General features: G+C 38.9%; 1 protein-coding gene across 8 annotated transcripts in view; it reads left to right on the forward strand.

The window, feature by feature from the left end:
* Positions 1-18,540, forward strand: part of FOXP1 (forkhead box P1) — a 549,781-nt gene that overhangs the window by 224,666 nt on the left and 306,575 nt on the right. For 7 of the 8 annotated variants that reach the window (XM_031471119.2, XM_064496312.1, XM_031471116.2 and 4 more), the window contains one exon: positions 8,681-8,741. The gene's annotated coding sequence lies outside the window, so the exon portion shown is untranslated. Of the gene's footprint in view, positions 1-2,472; positions 2,637-8,680; positions 8,742-18,540 lie in introns of those variants that run through there. The other variant, XM_064496314.1, reaches the window with a different exon arrangement.

Genomic DNA, 18,540 nt, shown 5'->3' on the forward strand with positions numbered 1-18,540 from the left:
TGTATGCATCATATCTGATCAGCTCTTGAAATGTTTTAGTAAGTCTATCTTACAACATTATAAGAAGATAATCAGCAGCCTTAGAAGGTCCCCATCTGGACTGTAGAGTTCTCTTACTGAAAGATGTTTTGCCTTTTTGAGATAGCTCTCGCGTTTCATCATCTGTTCTGCCGAGATGAAGTGCATATGAAAAGTCAGTGACTCTCAATCCATCTGTTGTTATTATTTTCCACTGATAATTGGCTTGAACAATGAAATGTCTGTGTCTGCAGCCTTTGAAACTGTACACCCTGTTTATTTTCTGGAGGTCTCACTGCAACTCCTCCCCACCCCACTCCCCTCATCTTCCCCCCTGCATGCTCTCTCAGGCTTACAGCGAGTGGCGCTTGTGTGAGGATGACATCTTTGACTCTGTGCATCAGTATATGTCACTCAGCATCTAAGGCTCGCATACGGATTTTTGTCACAATCCCTGTGTCTTGTGCAGGTTGCTCTGGGATCCAGCACTCTGGCAGCAAAGGAGCTTAGCTAGGCCACAGTGCATGACTCCCTTACCTGGATTGTCGTCTTTATTTCACTGTCCTCATTAAAATATTAATTTTGAGGACAGTATCTAATACCTATGGAATTAGATACTACCTATAATTGTATAATATATTCAGTTGCATCCAGGTTTGCACGATACAGAGCATGAATATTGGATTCCACTAACAGCATTTCCATTAGCTTGCTCAACCAGTATGAGATATAGATGAGCTGGGAAGCAGAACTACCCGCCAGAACTGCCAAAACAGTCATTAGAAGCTCCATTGGGATGGACCAAGGCTTTTTTCACAGTGATATACTGATTAAATTTTGTTCTATGGTTTATTTGCATCAAGGTTATCTCACTCTATAGAAGTGGGTTAGCTAACACCTGATCAGGAAGGTCACTGCAAGACAAAAGAATGAACAGAATAGGCATCTTTAGTGTCTTTGGGAACCCCTCTTAAAGAACCTGTATTATTTTGTTGTAAATTTTTAAATTTTCTCCTTTCTCCATGTTAGGCCATAATGTATGTTTAGGATGGGCTTTTTTTGTTTGTGAAACATTTTTTTTTCAACTTTTCAGCAATATTCTTTTGCTTTGGGGGTAGAATGATATAGCCAGGAAACAGTGTGGTGGTAATAAAATAAAACTTGCTTTGGAAATAGAAAGCCACCTTATTTCCCTTGGCTGGTGTAATTGTGGTACGTCCTCTGAGGCTGTGAAGGATCTGTGATCTACCCTTTTTCAGTCCAAGTACAAATGTAGACACATCTTACTGAATAGCAGTGCTGGGTTTGTCCCCAAAGTACTATGTGGTGTGAAAAGGAAGTAGGCGAACATAATCTTATTTATGTTTCAATCGAAATCACTTAATTCTGCCAAAGTTATTAAAAAATAATTAAGTTACTAAGACCAACACGTAGCTGGCACATATAATAAGAGGTTAGAGGTGAGTGTGAGTTGACTCCATGAGCTGGGAACATGCAGCAGTGAATTCCCCGCGCCTGCGTTTTTCCTCTTGCTTAAATTCTTCGGTTCTAAGGACAGATTATGTTGAGGTATGGCATATTTTCTGCCAAAATGGAGAAAATTGTTGACTGTAATTACGTTATTTAATTGAAATTATAAGTGGCTGAGGCCACTCAGTTAAAAGCATTCTTTGTAATATATGGTTAATGTTTTTAAATGAGTGGTCAGGGATTGATGACATTTGAAAGGCAGGCATTTGGGATGTATTTTTGGAAGACTCAAATTACTTTTCTTAAATCATTAGTGAACTGAGGAGTGGAAAGTGACACTTTTTTTAATTTATTTTCTTTGGTTAGATATGCATGAATATTATGTGAGTATATGTACACATGTATATGCATGTACATATATGTGTGTGTATATATTTTATATATGTAAATTTTATGCATATGTGAAACACATCTTTTTGTAGGTACAGACTCAGAAGGATCAGTTTATAATGTGGCAAAGCAGAGAAACAAAAGATACATTTCTGACCTTAAATTGTGGCCAAAAAATTGTGGTTGTTTAAAACTCTCATTGAATATTAGAGGTCTAAATGCAAGCTCCAGTAAAAGTCCGCTGATGGGTCTTACACCAAGTTCTTTTTGGAGTAGCTAAAGATACAACAATAGCGTTTATATTCCTCCCCCTCCTCCCCAGACTTCCCCCCTTCCCAGGAGTGAGTTCTTAATTACTAATGAATGCAATTCATTTTAATTGTTATTATAGCAACACAACATTTAACTGTCTCCCGTTTAGTCCTTGTCCCCTGGAACAGGCAGTGTCTCCTGTCAGAGAGAGGACAGGTAGAAGGCACAGCGGGCGTCTGATTGAGCCAGTTATTCATTTGCTGAGTGTTTGTGTTTATGCAAAGGGGCCTCTTCCTGCATATTTAATCTAGAGTAAGGCAGTGGCTTTTGTTGTGTTTAGCCCACATACCTTCAGTCCTCCCTCACACTGCCGCCAGCCCGGGAGCCCTGAGAGCCCGCAGGCTTCCAAGCGCCCGTAGTTTCTCCCTTACAAACTCTCAACTTTCTTCCATTGTGTGAAAATTGCCTCTGCCGGCCCCAAAGCTTTCCTTCCTCACCATGAACCGGTAAGTGTGTGCGAAACCAAGGCTGTTACTTTTGTTTCATTTTACAAATGTTGAGAGGCTACTTTGTTGCTCTTCTGATCCTGGTTCCTGGGGCCATTGTCAGTTGCCGGCTGCCTTGAAATGGACAAGTACAGGTGCCTCTCAGGAAATGTGGCTGAATTTTCGACTGGCAGAGAGAGGCTCTTGGGAACTGGGGGGAAGAAAACAGAGAGAGAGAGAGGGAGACGGAGAGAGAGAGAGAGAGAGAAAACAGCTTTATTATTCTTTGTCCTAACAAATCCTGTTTTGTAACTATCCTGGAGATAATGCTGCCATTGTTTGCTAAAAGCCTTCAAACAGTGTTGCGAGACCGAACTGTAAGAAAGCAGTGAAACTCTGCTGCTGTATTGTCTATCCCCGGGCCAGGGTCCTCCCCGAAGGTCTGTGCCGGAATAGGAAGGGTTTTCTTCAGTGGAAATCGAATCGTCTCTTCATTGATATTAATAGCACACTAGAGATGTTGGCCATGATGCTCAGAGAGGCGGTCGGGAGGGAAGGAAATCTGATCTTGCTGGGGGGAAGATGACAGCCTCTTGGCCCCACAGTGGAGGAGACATCCATCCAGGCTTAGCCAGCATAATGGCATCCTGGCTTAACTGTTTGCTCTAGGAATTTTAATCTTGAGCTGTTTGTTTTACTATCTGGGGTCTTGCTATTTTTTGCTCCTGTCACTGTCTGTAGAAAGCACCACATTCAGAGTCTAGTCCAGTCTTTTTAAAAAGTGAATTAAAAGAAGACTTAGAGAAATTGATGCACTGTGCACTTTGATTATTCTGGGGTGTGATGTTAGAAATCACGTTATAATTTCAAAAATGAATTGCTACCATTGGAAAGGATGAGCTAACCAAGGAAGATAGGTCCTGTGTAAAAATATTTCAGGGACTAGGAATTGTGTCCAGAGTCTGAAAGGAGTTTTCATTACCAGTTAACTGTTGCCTCTGTTTGAGTAACTCTTTTCAACAGAAGAGTGTGCTGTTCCCCCGCAGGTTGGAAACTGTGAGAATTTAAATAAAATTTCATCAACCTTATTAAAATATGTAGGGACTTGGGTCTTCTTAGGTACAAATCAGTCTAGAGACTTGAAGCATTTATTAACAGTGAGGCTGCTGAAGGTTTTTAATAATAAAATTACAAATACCCTATCTCATTGTAAGTATATGACTTTTATACTGGGTTTTTAAGAGGAAAAATACTTTTTTTTTTTTTTTTGGTGAGGAAAAGTAACTCTGTCAGAGCACCTTCTGTGATTAGCGCTATTGTATTCTTAAATTTTGATTGATAGAGATAATAGTTTTCACTTAAAAATACAGACAGGTACTTTAACTTTCCATGACAATAGCTATTTGCATTTCTTTTATCTTTTTGTTTAACATTTGTGGGGGTTGGGATGGATTTGATTATTAACTCTTATTGCACACACTCAAGGTAAATCTAAAACAAAGGCTTTGTTAGAGCTTCAAAGCGAAAACAGCAAATATTGTTTTTAGGTTTCAACATTTAAAGCCTGCTAAAGGATACCTATAAAATATTTTCACATGACCATGACCAGGGTTTTACTTTCCTTGCAGGTGAGAGAGTGTTTTGTTTTTTTTTTTTCCCAAGAGAGAGGGGCCGGTGTGGAGTAGCTGAGGGCTGCCAGCCTGAACTTATCTCACGGGCAATCCTCGGCCAGGGCTGCCTGCACCACGTGGCTTGCTTTATTTAGAGTATTTTCAATTTTTCTTACTAGAATGGACCCCAGTGTTAGGTCCTCTGACTTGGTGAGGGTCCCAGAGTGTGGGGAAGAAAGGAAGGAAGTAAAATGTTTCTTGCCGCAATAGGAGGAAACTTTGGGGAGTGATGCGTCACAGCAGTAGGCTTTTTGATAGAGAAAAGTAAAATAAATGTGGTAACTGTAAACCGGCAAACCTGGGTGATGGTGAAGGTCGCCTCTGGTCCCAGAGACGTGTACTCCACAAGAGTTTTCTTTTTCTTTCTGTTTTATTTCCTTTTCCTTTTCCCCCTGGTTTCTTCTCCCTGTTTCTTTACTTCTTTTCTTTTCTTTTTTTTTTTAATCTCATTTCCTTCCCTCCCTCCTTCCTTTTTCTTTTTGTAAACCTGACTCAATATTTGAAGTTATTAGAGCAGAGAAAAGAAAAAGAGAAAAAAAAAGAAAGCACTTTGGGGTTGAATTCTAAGTGGATTTTCTTGTCTTGAGGGTAAGAAAATGAAGTGACCCTTGTGTTACCATTTTTTGGCTAGTTGAGTTTGTGTTGAGATACTCTGGTTTTCTAAAACATTTTTGAGAGACAATCCAGAAAAGCCCACATGAGTGAAGATTCACAGGTTAAAGAGACAACAGTCTCTTGGAAATTGGTCCATTTAGACTGTTTTTTTTTCCCCCTCAAATGAAATACATGTTATTTGATGGACATATTGGGGCAGATGGGAATGAGAGGAGGGTTCCTGTGGCCAGAGATGAACTCTTAACTGCCACCTTCTTCGTGGCACGGGAGAGACTTGCATCATCCTTGCATCCCTAGTGATGCTGACACACAGTAGGTTCTCATCCAGCATCTGTGAGACTGAAAGGTGAGTTGAGCTCTGTTGACCCTCCTTCACAGTCTCCTGTGTAATTGTACAGGATGAACTATAATGCTGAAATCCCCATGCAAATCATTTCCTTGAGCTGCCATGAAAGATGAGGGAGAAATACTTTTAAGCGGAAAAAATAGAGCACATATTGTTCATTTTCAGTCTTGTGAAATGAAATCACACCTCCACGTTTACCTGGACTCTGTTCCAACGAGGTGATACCAAATGGCACTATGTATTATTTATCACACGGATTAGAGTAGGGGCAAAATATGCTCATAGAAGGTATGAAATTGAAGCCCTGTAGTAACCTAAGGGGTCTGCAAAGTAAAATTCCTAATAAGGGGTAGAGGGGAGTTGAGAAGTACATAAAGTTTCTTAAACTAGGATTCTCAGCTGAAGATTAATGTATTGGTCAAGGCCTTCATGGTCATCAAATAGCTTCAGGTAAATAACACTATCGCAAACAATAGTTACAAGGCCACACACAGAACAGTTTCCAGTGTTCACAGGATCTTGATTTGTATACAAAATGACATAAAGGAAAAAAAGTAATTTCTATTTACTTTGTCCCTAGCTCACTTTTAAAACCTGAAGTCAATAGGACACATAAGAAAGAAAAAGAAAAAGAAAAATGCAATTCATATGATGACAGCATTAAAAAAAAAAAAAAAAAAAAAAGAAGACAGGTGGGCTGGAGGGGGAATATATTTCGTTTATCTTTTTTTTTTTTTTAACTTAAAAGCTTTACAGAATGATTGAATTTTAGTTTTGGTGCTTGTGCTGCCAGTAAACATGCAGATAAATAGTTGATACATTTGATAAGTCAAAGTGTCTTTTGTCTTTTGTTTTTTGTTTTTAATAGCAAATATGGTTTTAGAAACAGAAGTTTTATGTTTTGGGAAAAATGAAATGCAGATTTTTCTCCGAGTTGTTGATTTCTGATTCTTCTAGGCTAGTAATGATGCAGACTCAGGCCACAGTCCTACTCTCTAATTTTCTTGTCTGTTATATTGACACATTTCATTTAATTTAGCATGATGGCAAACAGCTGTTGAACTATTAATCTTTTCTCAGCAAAGCTGGAAAAATATCTTTTAGATTACTTTGCTAATGTATACCAAAAACTAAAATCAACAGAAAGAAATTAATGAGTGGTCAAATGTACATATGCATTAAAATTTATGGAACTTCAAAATGGAGGAAAATATGGTTTGTATCCCACTGCCAGTTTTTTTAATGTATTAAATAAAGATTAAGTGTAGCCAACTTTGTATTGCTTTAGTAATTGTAAGTTGGAAGGTCAATTGTATGATATTGTTACTATTAATTTTTTTTCCCTCTAGAGAGAAATTATACTGGTAAAATCTGTGAGGGAGAACCAGCTTCTCTTTTTGCTCTGTGTTCACTTACATACAGTTCTTTGTAGATAGGTGAGTAGAGAAACAGACCCAGTACTTACCTGGAAATGTTGGACAGGTTTGAATATAATACTAGAGATAACTTTATTCAGAGTAGGCATTTTCAGGAGTTTTTTTTTTTTTAATTCAGTTTTAATAAGGGTCTAATTGTTTGCCAGGCCTAAATGATCTTTGCAGTGCAATCTTATCTGTAGTGCAAAGTCTGATACTACAGACCTGACTGCCAAACACAGAAAAATAGAGGCAGTTTAATAGATAAACATGAAAATTAGGTTAGTGTGCACACGTTGGAGAACATCTCCAGCAAAAAGGAGGCAGAAGGGGCGTTCTTGCCTTGAAATTGACTAGGGTCTGCCAGAGTTAACTTACTCTCCATTTAGGGTTGGATGAGTGATGGAGATGGAAGTTTCTGTTGTGTAAGATGATTGCCCTGTCTCCTGTTTAATGAGCTCTTCTTATTTGTGTGGGGCGGGGCTGCTTTGTAGATTTCAGCATTACCTTGGGGACCGACCATCACTGCTCTGTTTTCTTATCGCCATTTGCCCTCTAACAGAGTTCTCACCACTGGAGAAACCAATCCTGGGGACGCACATCAGCAGTAAAGCACACGATGTGACACAATTTTCATTTTCAATTTGAATTGTTTTGTGTAAAAACAAAAAGGTTTGGGGCAGGGTTGCAAAATAGTGATTTTAAGTCCTGGAACTAGGGTTTTCCCCCACCCAAATGGTGAACATTTATGGTGAAAACCTCCAGTTTCCTCTTACAGTAAACATGAAAATTATGATTTCACTCAGAGCCTGCATTTTTTTCCAGTCTTAATGGCAAGAATCTGCATACACATGCTTGTGGAAATGTCATAAATTGGCCTCAGATCAATTCCTCAAAGAGAGTACACACCAAAGTACCACTTTCAAATTTTTAGCCTGAATGAAATAAGATTTAACTCTTCTCAATGATGTTTGCCTTTCCACATTCAGGGCCAGCAGGCGAGGGATGAGCAGGGAGGTACTCTGTCTGAAATTAAAACCACTTCATTACATATTGTTCTGAAGAGTGAGCAAAAGGATATTAAGATTTTACTAAAATGATGATATGACTTCACCATCTTACAAAAAATTTATGAGCATTTGGTCAATGGATGTGGAATGAATCTTGGACCCTGTTGGTAACTTGATCTAAATTAATAAACAAATGTTTTTCTTTTCACTTGTGCCATATGTTGATCCCAGTTACATGGGCAGAAAGAGGCAGTTTGTAATGTTTCTTAAAGGATTATACACTATTTTGCATAAGGGAGTTTGCAGATGCAGGAGTAGATGTGGGATAAAGCATGTTTCTTGCTTTCTTTGTGTTTCAGGAAGCTTGATTTCAATTGTTTATTTCATCTGCCGGGAACTATTTTTATTGAACTTAGTGCATCTGGTGGATATATGCTAAGTGGAAAACACTGAGTGAACAGCTTTTACCAACCAGTGAAAACCCACCCCTCATTGAAAACTGTGGTGCTTTTATCCGTTTTGAAAGGTCCGGAGTGGCATAAAGCATCTTGTCTACAAGAACTAACTCTCTTCTGAAGAGGGGGAAAAGATAAGCCTTTGCTTTAATGAAATTAGAGATATTGTGGATGTTAACCAAACAGAGGCACGGTTCTGTAGCAGTCTGGTTTCCAAAAACAAAAGACTGTGACTCACGTGTTATTCCACACGAAAATAAACTGATGGACGAAATGAAAAAAACCTCATAGGCAACATGTGAAATGTTTCACCTCCACTTTTTCCATCCAAGTTGTTTCTGTTGTCTTGAAGAGCTCAAAGGCACGTATGTGGTCCAGTTAATCATGGTCCAGTTAAGCGGAGGTCTTGGGACTTGTTTTTATTGAGTCTGAGAGTCATTTGCCATTGAATAGAATTGAGTTCTTTGGTGGTTTTTCTTGCATCTCTTCCAGGCAAATAGGTGGGTGCTGCTTTGTCTTGACATTCAGATTTTGATGTTCTCTTTTGTTTTCAGGGTAAGAAGTGACCTTTTGAGGTGACTCTAACTGAAGATTGCTTTACAGAAGCCAAAAAAGGTAAATGCAAATCTGATTAGTGGAATTACATCTAGGGCTCTGTCTACCACCTTCTCAGTGTCTTAATCCACTTCTTTTCGGAGCTACATAATTGTCAGATATGCGTGTATTTATTTGTGTGTGAGTGTGTATGTAGCATATTTTTGGAGGTCTTTAAAGAAAAGATTGCCCTTAAGGAATAGTTTAGATGGTCACATATTCCCCCCTGACATATTATCAGACTTTTTCCTGTTTGTGGAAGCTGAACTTTTTGGGGGGGGGGGTGGGTTGTTGACTTGGTAGGTTTAAAGTTAGAAAGGAATATTCACATCACAGAAGTGGTGATTCATAAAATTCACTTGCTGTGAACAAGAGTAACGCATGTCAGTGTTCTGTGCTGAAGTGGTGTCATCCGACGCGTGTTCATGTGGCGGCTTTGGAATCACCTCCTTTCAGAAATTAACAGTCAGGCGCCATAGCCACATGCCGTGTTGATGTAACTGCCGCCATGTGGCGTGGGGCATGTTCCTGTGATGTCAGCGCTCTGCTGCCTCGTTCTCTTGACCTTGCTTGAAAATCAAATGAGTGCTTGATTTTAAAATTAGAAGTTTTCAGAGAGACTAATGTAGCTTGATGAATGAAAGCTAAATTAAATTTTCTCACTCAATTTTGGGAAGGGGGATAAGAAAGCACTCTGGTTAAAATGGTTATGGATGCTAAGCATTTTTTTGGATTGCCAAAGTATCTTTCTGGTGAGGGCCGTGGTCACCTCACCCGTGTTAATCTTGCAGGTCATTTTTACATCTAATGTTTCTCAAGTAGAGAGCAGCTTCATTTTATTTTTGAATCTTGGCCAGTGATCTTTTCTACTTGATATAGTAGATTGTGCCTGTTTTAAAACAGGTTACTTGCTGGTCTGGTTTGCCTTATGCTCAGCTCTTACCAAATTAAAGTTTATGAGTTTGTAAGATACAGGCTTCTTACTCTTTAGTTGAACAAGGTTTTTAGTGAAACTTTCGTAATGTGAAGATTCTTAGATCAGTTTTTTTGTCTCACCCAGGGCTTGGGCAATTCTAGAAGGCATAAAGGGAGGGATTTGTTTTCCTACTTACACTTTGGCACATTTGATTCGGACCAAACAGTCTAACCTGATGTACTTTACCGTCTTTGTTTTTTAAATTAAAACATGTGGAAAGCACCTGATTGTCCTCCAAAGAGGACAGTAGCTTTCAGATATTCCAGTATAGAAAGGATTGATTTTAACCAGTAGTTGGGCTAATCAGGTCAAGCTTTGCATGACTTTTGGCAAATCGCTTCCCAGTTTTTCAGTCTTAGTCTATTTCAGGAGTCTGCAGACTTTTTCTTTAAAGGGCCATTCAGTCAGTGTTGTCTATACTGTGGGGCATTTTGTCTCTGCCACAGATACTCAGCGGTGCGTTGTGTCTCCTGGTCTCTGTGATTCCTGCGAGATCTCAGTCCGAGATGTCCCTTGTGCAGAGCCTTGCCAGGTGTTTAACTCTCCTGAGTTTCTGGTCAAGCTAAAAATTATGATTAAACGAAGGTGAAAAAGTGGTTCAAAAGATGAAGTATTCACCTTGAGAGTTGCCTTATCCCTACAGTTCCAAAAAAGGGGCTTTATTAGTAGATTTTCACTGTTTTCTTTGGAATCATCTGTAAGTATAGATTATTTTCCTTCTGACTTGATGTCTTCACAATGTCCATGCTTATACCCATGACCTGAAAATGGACACGTTTGAATTTGTGTGGTTATTTCTCCCAATTGTATGATATTTTTCAACGTTAAAAGTGTTGTCAGTCAAGGGAAATTTTGGGGGAAAAAATTTTCTAGGAATTTGTCTTTTGTGTTGACCAAGAGAGAGAGTCCATGAGGAGAAAAAATGCTTCTTTTTTTTTTTAATCATTACCATCAAGGACATGGTGTATTGTGTTATACAGTATCCTGCAAATCAGAAGCCCCTTGTCAAATTTTAGGAACATAGAAAAATTTTGTCTTCTGATGCCTCCTTTTGTAAAAAAAAGAAACTGATCAACAAGTGTGTGTGATTTTTCTTTTCATCTTGACTGCCAGGAATCTCAGAGGAAGAGTTTTTGCTTAACCTTAGTAATTGTTTACAACTTCACTTTTTTGTTGTTGATATTGTATTTTTAAGTAAACTTCTTTTTTTCTACTCCCAGTTAACATTTTATTATTTAAATGTTTTTCTTCTACAATATCAATTCCATTTGTGTTTTGACTTTTCAAATTTTCTTTATAAATCAAGTATAAAGGTAAATAATAAATTACATGTACTTTTTTAGCTTTTAACAACCTCAGGGATCCTTCAAAACCAATCCTCATGTATCGTGGTCTCTTATATATAAAGAAAAAAATTTGTTAACAATATAAAATCTAAAGAAATGTGTAAAATGGATAGAATGTTCAGTGTTTCTTCCCAGTGAATAAACCTTAAAGAGATTGTGCTCTCCAGCGATGGTTAAGAAACAGCACCATCTTCCACATGACAAGAATTATGTGTAGATTTTAGATGCCAGGAGCTCCTCAGTAAATGCCATGCTCAACTTTGAAATCTGGGAATCATTAGCAATTAGCATAAAAGCAAATCAGTGTGTGTGCATTGGCACTATGGGAACAACTGGTTGTGTGCATAAAAGTGGCTAGGCAAATTCAGAAAAGCAGATGAAGCCATGTTTCAAATTTAGATTCAAAGGCCTGAGGATTCATAAATCCCAGTCATCCTGCTTGGTGGTGATGTAACAGTGTCTTCCAAGTAGGTCTGAGCACTTTTTCAAAATGGGTTGGTTGCCGGCATTCCTGAGCAGTAGCTGGCCGTTACGATAATCCCTGCTTTACAAACTAGGAAAGTGGTCATTCAATGATTAGTAACTTATCCAAGGTCATCTAGAAGGTCAAAGAGTGGAGCTAAGAAGATAGTTGCTCTGGTCACAGTTATATTGATGTCTCTGTATCTTGTCTGCTTTGGTTTGGTGCTTTAATAAAGGTTTGTAGGTCATTTTCTCCCTGCTTCTCTGGCCATTTGCAATTCACCCACATACATTCTTGCTTAAAATTCAAATCCAATTTGTGAAATTCATTGTCTTGAACTCAATTCTGAATGGCACTGGGAGTAAATGATGATAATCATTAAGCCCACGTAGATTACAATTAAACGGTTATGTTTAAACTTCATCTTCAAGCTTCATTTTTTGTATTGGTTCAGTTTTATAGTCAACTCATTTATGAGAAAGTTTAAAAAAAAAAACTAAAAGAAAGTGTGATCATTTCAATTTTTCTTCCGCCTCCAATTTGAGGGGTTTTTTTGTTTTGTTTTGTTTTTTAAGATTAAGGAGCCATAAGGCATGTTTAGAGACTTCACTCATTGTGTCTTTCATATTACAGATTATTTCTTGGTTACAAATAATGTTGAAAATAGCTATCTAGCCATTTAAAATATATTCATTGGTTCTTTGGAAAGTGTATATTTATGTGGTTTAAATGTTTACTTAATGACAACAATATTCTGAGTTAAATCCATTCAAAATGACCTCTTTATAACATTCAGCTTTTGAATTACTTGGGTATGAATTCATGAAGTCATTATGAAAACACTGGAAAAGAGTGTCTTCACTGAGCTGCCAGCTGACCACATTGGCTGGAATGGCTAGTCAGTCACTTTACATGAGCATTGAGTTCCATTCTGCCCCCATCCCATTCACACTCATATACCCATGCTGGGGTTGTAACAGTCATAGTAAAGACAAGGCTGATGTAGTATGAAGACCCTGACATACAATGTTTTAAATAACATAGAAATTTTACTTCCCTCTCTCGTCTTACAATCTGACCAGTCTAGCTTGACTGGGTGGGTTCTTTCTCTTTTATACTCTCCTTCTTTGAGGCTTTGTCCTTACCTATATGGTGGAAATACAGTAAAATCCATGGCAAGCAATTTTCTTTGAAGCAAATGAGTTAAAAATTATACACATCGCATCCATTGATATTTAATGGGTACAATCATGATGACTTGGTCACAAGAAGCTGCCATGGCTGCCTGGAAATAGCTCTACTTGGGTGGCTGAGAGCATAGGTGAAGTGGAGAACAGATTTCAGGGGTTAGGACACCAACAACTTGATTGGCTGAATTGGCCAAATCCAGTGATTTTATTCATTCGTTCATCCATTCATATATACAAATGTGCAGACTTCATACATGTGTACGTTTGTTCCCACTGCAGGTATTTATTGATGATTATGTGCTAGGATCATAGCACAACATTGGAAGGACACTGTCTCTGTCCTCTTACAGTTTATATTGTAAAAGGGAAGACAGACATTATGAATGGTGATGCTGACTGGTGGTAGGAAGGGTAATATTGGTCGCTATGAGGAAGTGTTTGGTAACAGGGAGACTGGGTGTCAGGGATTTATGTATTTTAGCATTATGGGAAAGCTATATGATTAACTTGATTTTCTGGTATTTTTCATGCCAGTGTTGTGAATGTTATTAGGTGTGTTAATTTTTGTCGGTAGATTTATTGAGAGATAATTGACACGCAAGACAATTGACTCATTTAAAGTGAACTGATCAATGGTTTTTAGTGTAGGCACTGTTTTTCACCATCATCACAATCTGGTTTTAGAATATTTTTATGAGACAGGACCCCATATCCATGAGCAGTTACTCCCCTCAACCCATCCCCTGGCAAAAACAAGTCTGCTTCCTGTCTGTAGAGTTTACCTGTTCTAGATGTTTCACATAAATGGAATCATAGAGTATGTGGTCTTTTGTGACCGACTTCTTTCCCTTTGCGTAATGTTTTCAAGGTTCATTCAGAGCATTTAAAATTTTAGCTGTCTTACAGCTCAGAGTCCTTATTCCTAAATCCAACAAACTGGTGGTCTGAAATATTCTCACAAGGGTTGGAATTGGGGGGGAAATGACTGTTTTCATGTTGTTTATATTTCCCTAGAAATAGACGGGGCCTCCCAACAGTTAAACTTCAGAATTTAAATGTTTGCATTTTAAGTTGGCTGTTTTTAAACATTGTTAACCATAATGCTAAACTAAGTTACTCTGTAAACAAGAGCTGTCTCTCTTGAATGTTAGTTTCAGAGAAAAAAAATTTTTAAATATTGATTTCCAGAGAAATATGCTCAATAGAGTTCGTTTTCAAGCAGAAGTCACTTGTTGAAATGTACATGAAGGCATATTTTGTAGTAAAGACAATATTTGCAGCAATCATCAAGGAGCCATATTTTGCACAGCGAACAATCAAAAATACAAATAACAAATGGTTTTATTCATATTTTAAAATGACATTGTTGCTTTTCCATCTGCCAAGGGTACAGATAGCCTGACTGCTCACCTTGAGCATCTTAGGAAGTTCTCAGCTTAGGTGACGACCGAACAGCTAACAGAGACGTAGGAAGTATCGCCCTTCTTTGGCAATTGAAGAGCCTCGCGAGGAAATCCGAAGCTTAACTGTACACATGCAGACTCTGATTAGGGTAGCACATCTATGATAACCTGCATTGCATACCTTCTCGTACCTAGTAATACCCAGGACCTTAAAGAAGCAAATGGTATATCAGTGGTAGAATCCTTATTCTGAGTCTTCTGCCCAGGGCTGAGTCTGGTTTTGAAGTTTATGCTGTCTTTTCAGAAGACTTTGGTGAGTGCGACCTCATCCGTGGAAACTGAAGATTCATCATAAAAGTTTGCCGTTCTCTGTCTTTGATCAGAACCATTGTACTTCCGTGGCCTTCCATGGGGTGGGAGTTGAGGGGAGAGAGAAAAAAAATGAAAATCTTGAAGTCTTTCTGCTCTATTCACATGCATTTTTTTTTAATTGAAGTATAGACAGTTTACAGTGTTAATTTCCGGTGTACAGCATAGTGATTCAGTTATATAAATCACCATATTCCTTTTCATATTTTTCATTATAGGCTATTACAAGGTATTGAATACAGTTCCCTGTGCTCGAAAGATGCACTCTTTTTGAAGTGTGAAGATCATGCAAATTTTCCCTTGAATCTTGTGTATTAGCATGGATATGGTATATACTTAAAGGTAATTAGGTGTTTTGTTAATTATCTGACAGTGTAGTGAGTTATTTAAAATTACTTTTTAATTAGAAAAAAAAATCTTGCATCATTGGATGGACTGTCATGATTTCAGTTCATGGATGGGCAGGATCTTCAGTTCCTCACACTTTCCTCCAGGCTTCTTTTTTTCTAGAAGCTTCTTTCTCTTTCAGAGGACCCTGTGCAGGCCCTGAAGGCCAGGGGAAGTGTCCTGCAATCCCTTCACTACTGATTACATAAAGTTTACTGAGAGCAGTGATTTTCACAGTGCACGTAGGGACCCATTCATGGGTCAGGCAATCAATTCAGTGGGCTGTGCCCAAGAAGTTTTTCAAAAACAGAGTATGCAATAAAGTAGAATAAAATAGAGTAGACAAGACCTCCACTGTTCAATATTGAAATCACTGGCCACATACAACTATTGAACCCTTGAAATGTGGCTAGCCCAAATTTACGTGCAGTAGGTGTAAAATCCACAAAGCGCTTCAAAGGCTTTGTATGGAAAAAAGGATGTGAAATATTTGAATAATTATTCTTCATTGATTGCACCGTAAAATGATCATAGTTTAGCTGTATTGGATTAAGTACAATAAATTATTAAAATTAACTTCAGTGGTTTCTTTGGACTTTTTTCAGTGTGGTTATAATTACATATGTGGCAGGTGTTGTATTTCTCTTGGACAGCTTTGCTCAAGATGACGTGGAGTATAGCAGTGAATGACAGCAGCAAGGCCTCTGCTCGTGGCTCTCAGGGTGCAGTGCAGACAGGTAGGGAAACATAATAAGTAAGGATGAGGTGATAGGTGCTGTGGAAACAGTGGAGGAGGGTAAAGGAGGTTCAACAGCTGGAGGAAAGGGGTTGCAACTGTAAATAGGATAAGTCTAAACGAAGCACAGGCATTTGAGCAAAGATAAGGCGTGTTCTAAAAAGAGTAAGTTGTCCAGTATGGCCAAAGCAAAGTCATCACAGGGGGAGAGTAGTAGGAGACAAGGTCAGGAAGAAACAGGACCAGACCTACTAGGGCATTAAGGCTCCCTGGACTCTTAGTCTCCTAGTGAAGCAGGGAGCCATTGATGGGCTTTGAGGTGGAACAAGGTCTGACTCATGTTTTAAGTGGATCGCTCAGCAAGCTGTTTTAAAAGAGACTGTGGGTGAGTGAGAATATAGGCAGGGAGACATGCTAGGAGGCCACTGTAATAATCCCAGTGAGATGCGATGATGGCCAGGATCAGGACGGTGATGGAGGTGGCAAGGAGTTTGTTAAATTTTAACAAATTTAGTTTGGTAGCTAAATTTGGAACTTATATGTAGGTAAAACCAAAGGATTTTCCTGGTGAAATAGATGGGAAATTTGAGAAGAGGTGCATCAAGATACCTTCCAAGATTTTTATCTTGAATGATGGGGTCAACTGATGGATTGCTTGTGGTTAGAAAGAAAGAAGAGAGAAGACTGAGGATTTTTGATGTAAGTGACTACTGGAAAGATGGAGCTGCCATTAACTGAGATAGGGAAGCCTGTGGGGGAACAGGCTTGAAAGTGTTAAAGGCAAAAGTTGTTCATTTTCACTTGTTAAAGATGGTAAGGCAGACTTTATTCACAGTATCCTGATAGGTGTAGGAAACACTGTAGTGAGATTTTATATGAGGGAGAAGAGATTGAGTCCAACTCCAAATACATGGGCAAGTGGGAGTTGACAGCCAGGGAGCAGACTGGGAATCAGTGGATGGAAAGTTTTAAGAGGAAGCATCAGGAGTCAGGGGAGATTCTGGCTAAATTGACCTAACAAGATTCTTGCTGAAGACAAGCTGGGGTGATCCGACCTCACCTAGGCGATGGTGGAGGGTGAGGAACCCAATCAGATACCAAGGGTGATCAGATGTCAAGGGGGAGAGGATTCTAGTTAAGCTGACTTAGCAGGGCTCTTGCTAAAACTTGGCTTGATGAGGATGTGCACAGATGGGTTCAGGAGCCTGACTAAAGTTTGGTGAAGCCAAGAATCTTTGTCCAGAGTGGTTGAGGGAAGCAGGGGAGAGCAGGGGTCCAGCTATAGACATATGAGGTCTGAGCTGTTTGCTACTCACCCAGATTAAGATGTCAAGTGGGCATTTGGATGTGTTGGTCTAGAAGTGTCTTAGCAAGGGCTGTCCATTGGGGATTTATAAGCATGTGAGTGATAAGTAAAGGCGTGAAACTTGACAGGCTTACCAAGGGGGCAGTGGTGTAGGTAGAGAAGAGAAGGGCTGCAAGACTGTGGATTCTGAAGCCAACAACACACTTAAGAGGTTTGATCACAGGATACTCTGGAAGGGTCAGAGATGGGAGGAAAACTCAGGACTCTGGAGAACCAGAAGCCCATTGAGGACAGCATTTAAAGGAGAGTGTTGGCAGTTGTATCAAATGCTGCTAAGAGGTCAAGAACGATGACCGTTGAGTTTGTCAACATGAAAATCGTCAGTAACCTCAACAAGAGTCAAAAATGGTTGAATCCCACTCCTGGCTTCATACAACTACCAGTCTGTTTTTGGAAATTAGGCATCTTGAATGGTTTTTCCAGGAATAGTGCCTGTTCAGCGCTCTCATCTGTTAAGGTCATCGCATGTGCCCCCACCCTTTGCAGCCCCACGTGATCGAGGGCTTAACTGTGTGACATCGAAGCCACAGCACAGCCTGTGGAAAGTGATCAGAGTGGACGGAATCCTGTGCATCGTGTCCCTTTCGACTCTTTCTGTAATCCGATGGTTTGGATATTGAGTTTAAATAAAAGACAGGGGAAGATGGTGATGTATATTTACATCTCTAAATTAAAATATGTTTTCAGTCATCTGAAGTACATCACAGCTTGTGCGGTTAACCTGCTCTCTGGATTAGTAAAGCTCTAGTTGCTGCCTGAGGCACACATCAATCTGTCACCTTTACCTTGTACTAATATAGGTAGTCTTTGATGGGCTTATCCGTCTTTCAAATTAACTAAGCGCATCAAAGATTCTTGCTTATTCAGAAATTCTGAAACACTTGAACATTTTTGAGATTTGTCGGCTGGTTCCAAATCTTGAAGCATCTAGGAAATTTTAGGTAAAATAATGAAAAGATGCACTGTCTCTATTTAGATATGAAATACCATTAAGGTGGTGTTGGGTGAGGTAAGAATATTCCCTCTTGGGGGAAGTTAATAAATGTAATTCTTAAGGTTTTTTTTTTTTTTCATTATAAAATGGCCATGAAAGAAATGAGAAGGGCATTGAAAATAGGGTAAGAAAACATAGGAAGAACAATTTCACTGGTGACATCATTCGAACAGTTGAACATTTTATCTGTATCCTGCTGGTGTGTATATATATAGATGTGTTTATATGTCCTTGTATCGTATATACTCTTTTGTTTCCTGCTTTTACCCTTAAAATATCAGGAGTATTTTCCCAAGTTATCACATATTACATCTGTGTCTTATTTTAGGGTACCTTGGTGACTTCTGTCGTTGTTCATCTACTCCTCCAGTGCAGATTCCTCCCAGTTATTCATGATGCCAGTATTTCTATGTGAGACGTCTCAAGAAAGCTCATCTCTTGAGTTCCTTTTTATAAATGTGATGTTGGGATTTTAGGTTATCATTCAGTTTCTCTCTCTACTTAAAAGTAATATAAAAACTAATCTGAGACCTGTAAAGTCATCCCCTAGCATCAACTGCGTGCGTTTTCTGCCATAAGCTTGAGGTGCC

Source organism: Camelus dromedarius, chromosome 17 (assembly GCF_036321535.1).
Source record: "Camelus dromedarius isolate mCamDro1 chromosome 17, mCamDro1.pat, whole genome shotgun sequence".
Classification (NCBI taxonomy): domain Eukaryota; kingdom Metazoa; phylum Chordata; class Mammalia; order Artiodactyla; family Camelidae; genus Camelus; species Camelus dromedarius.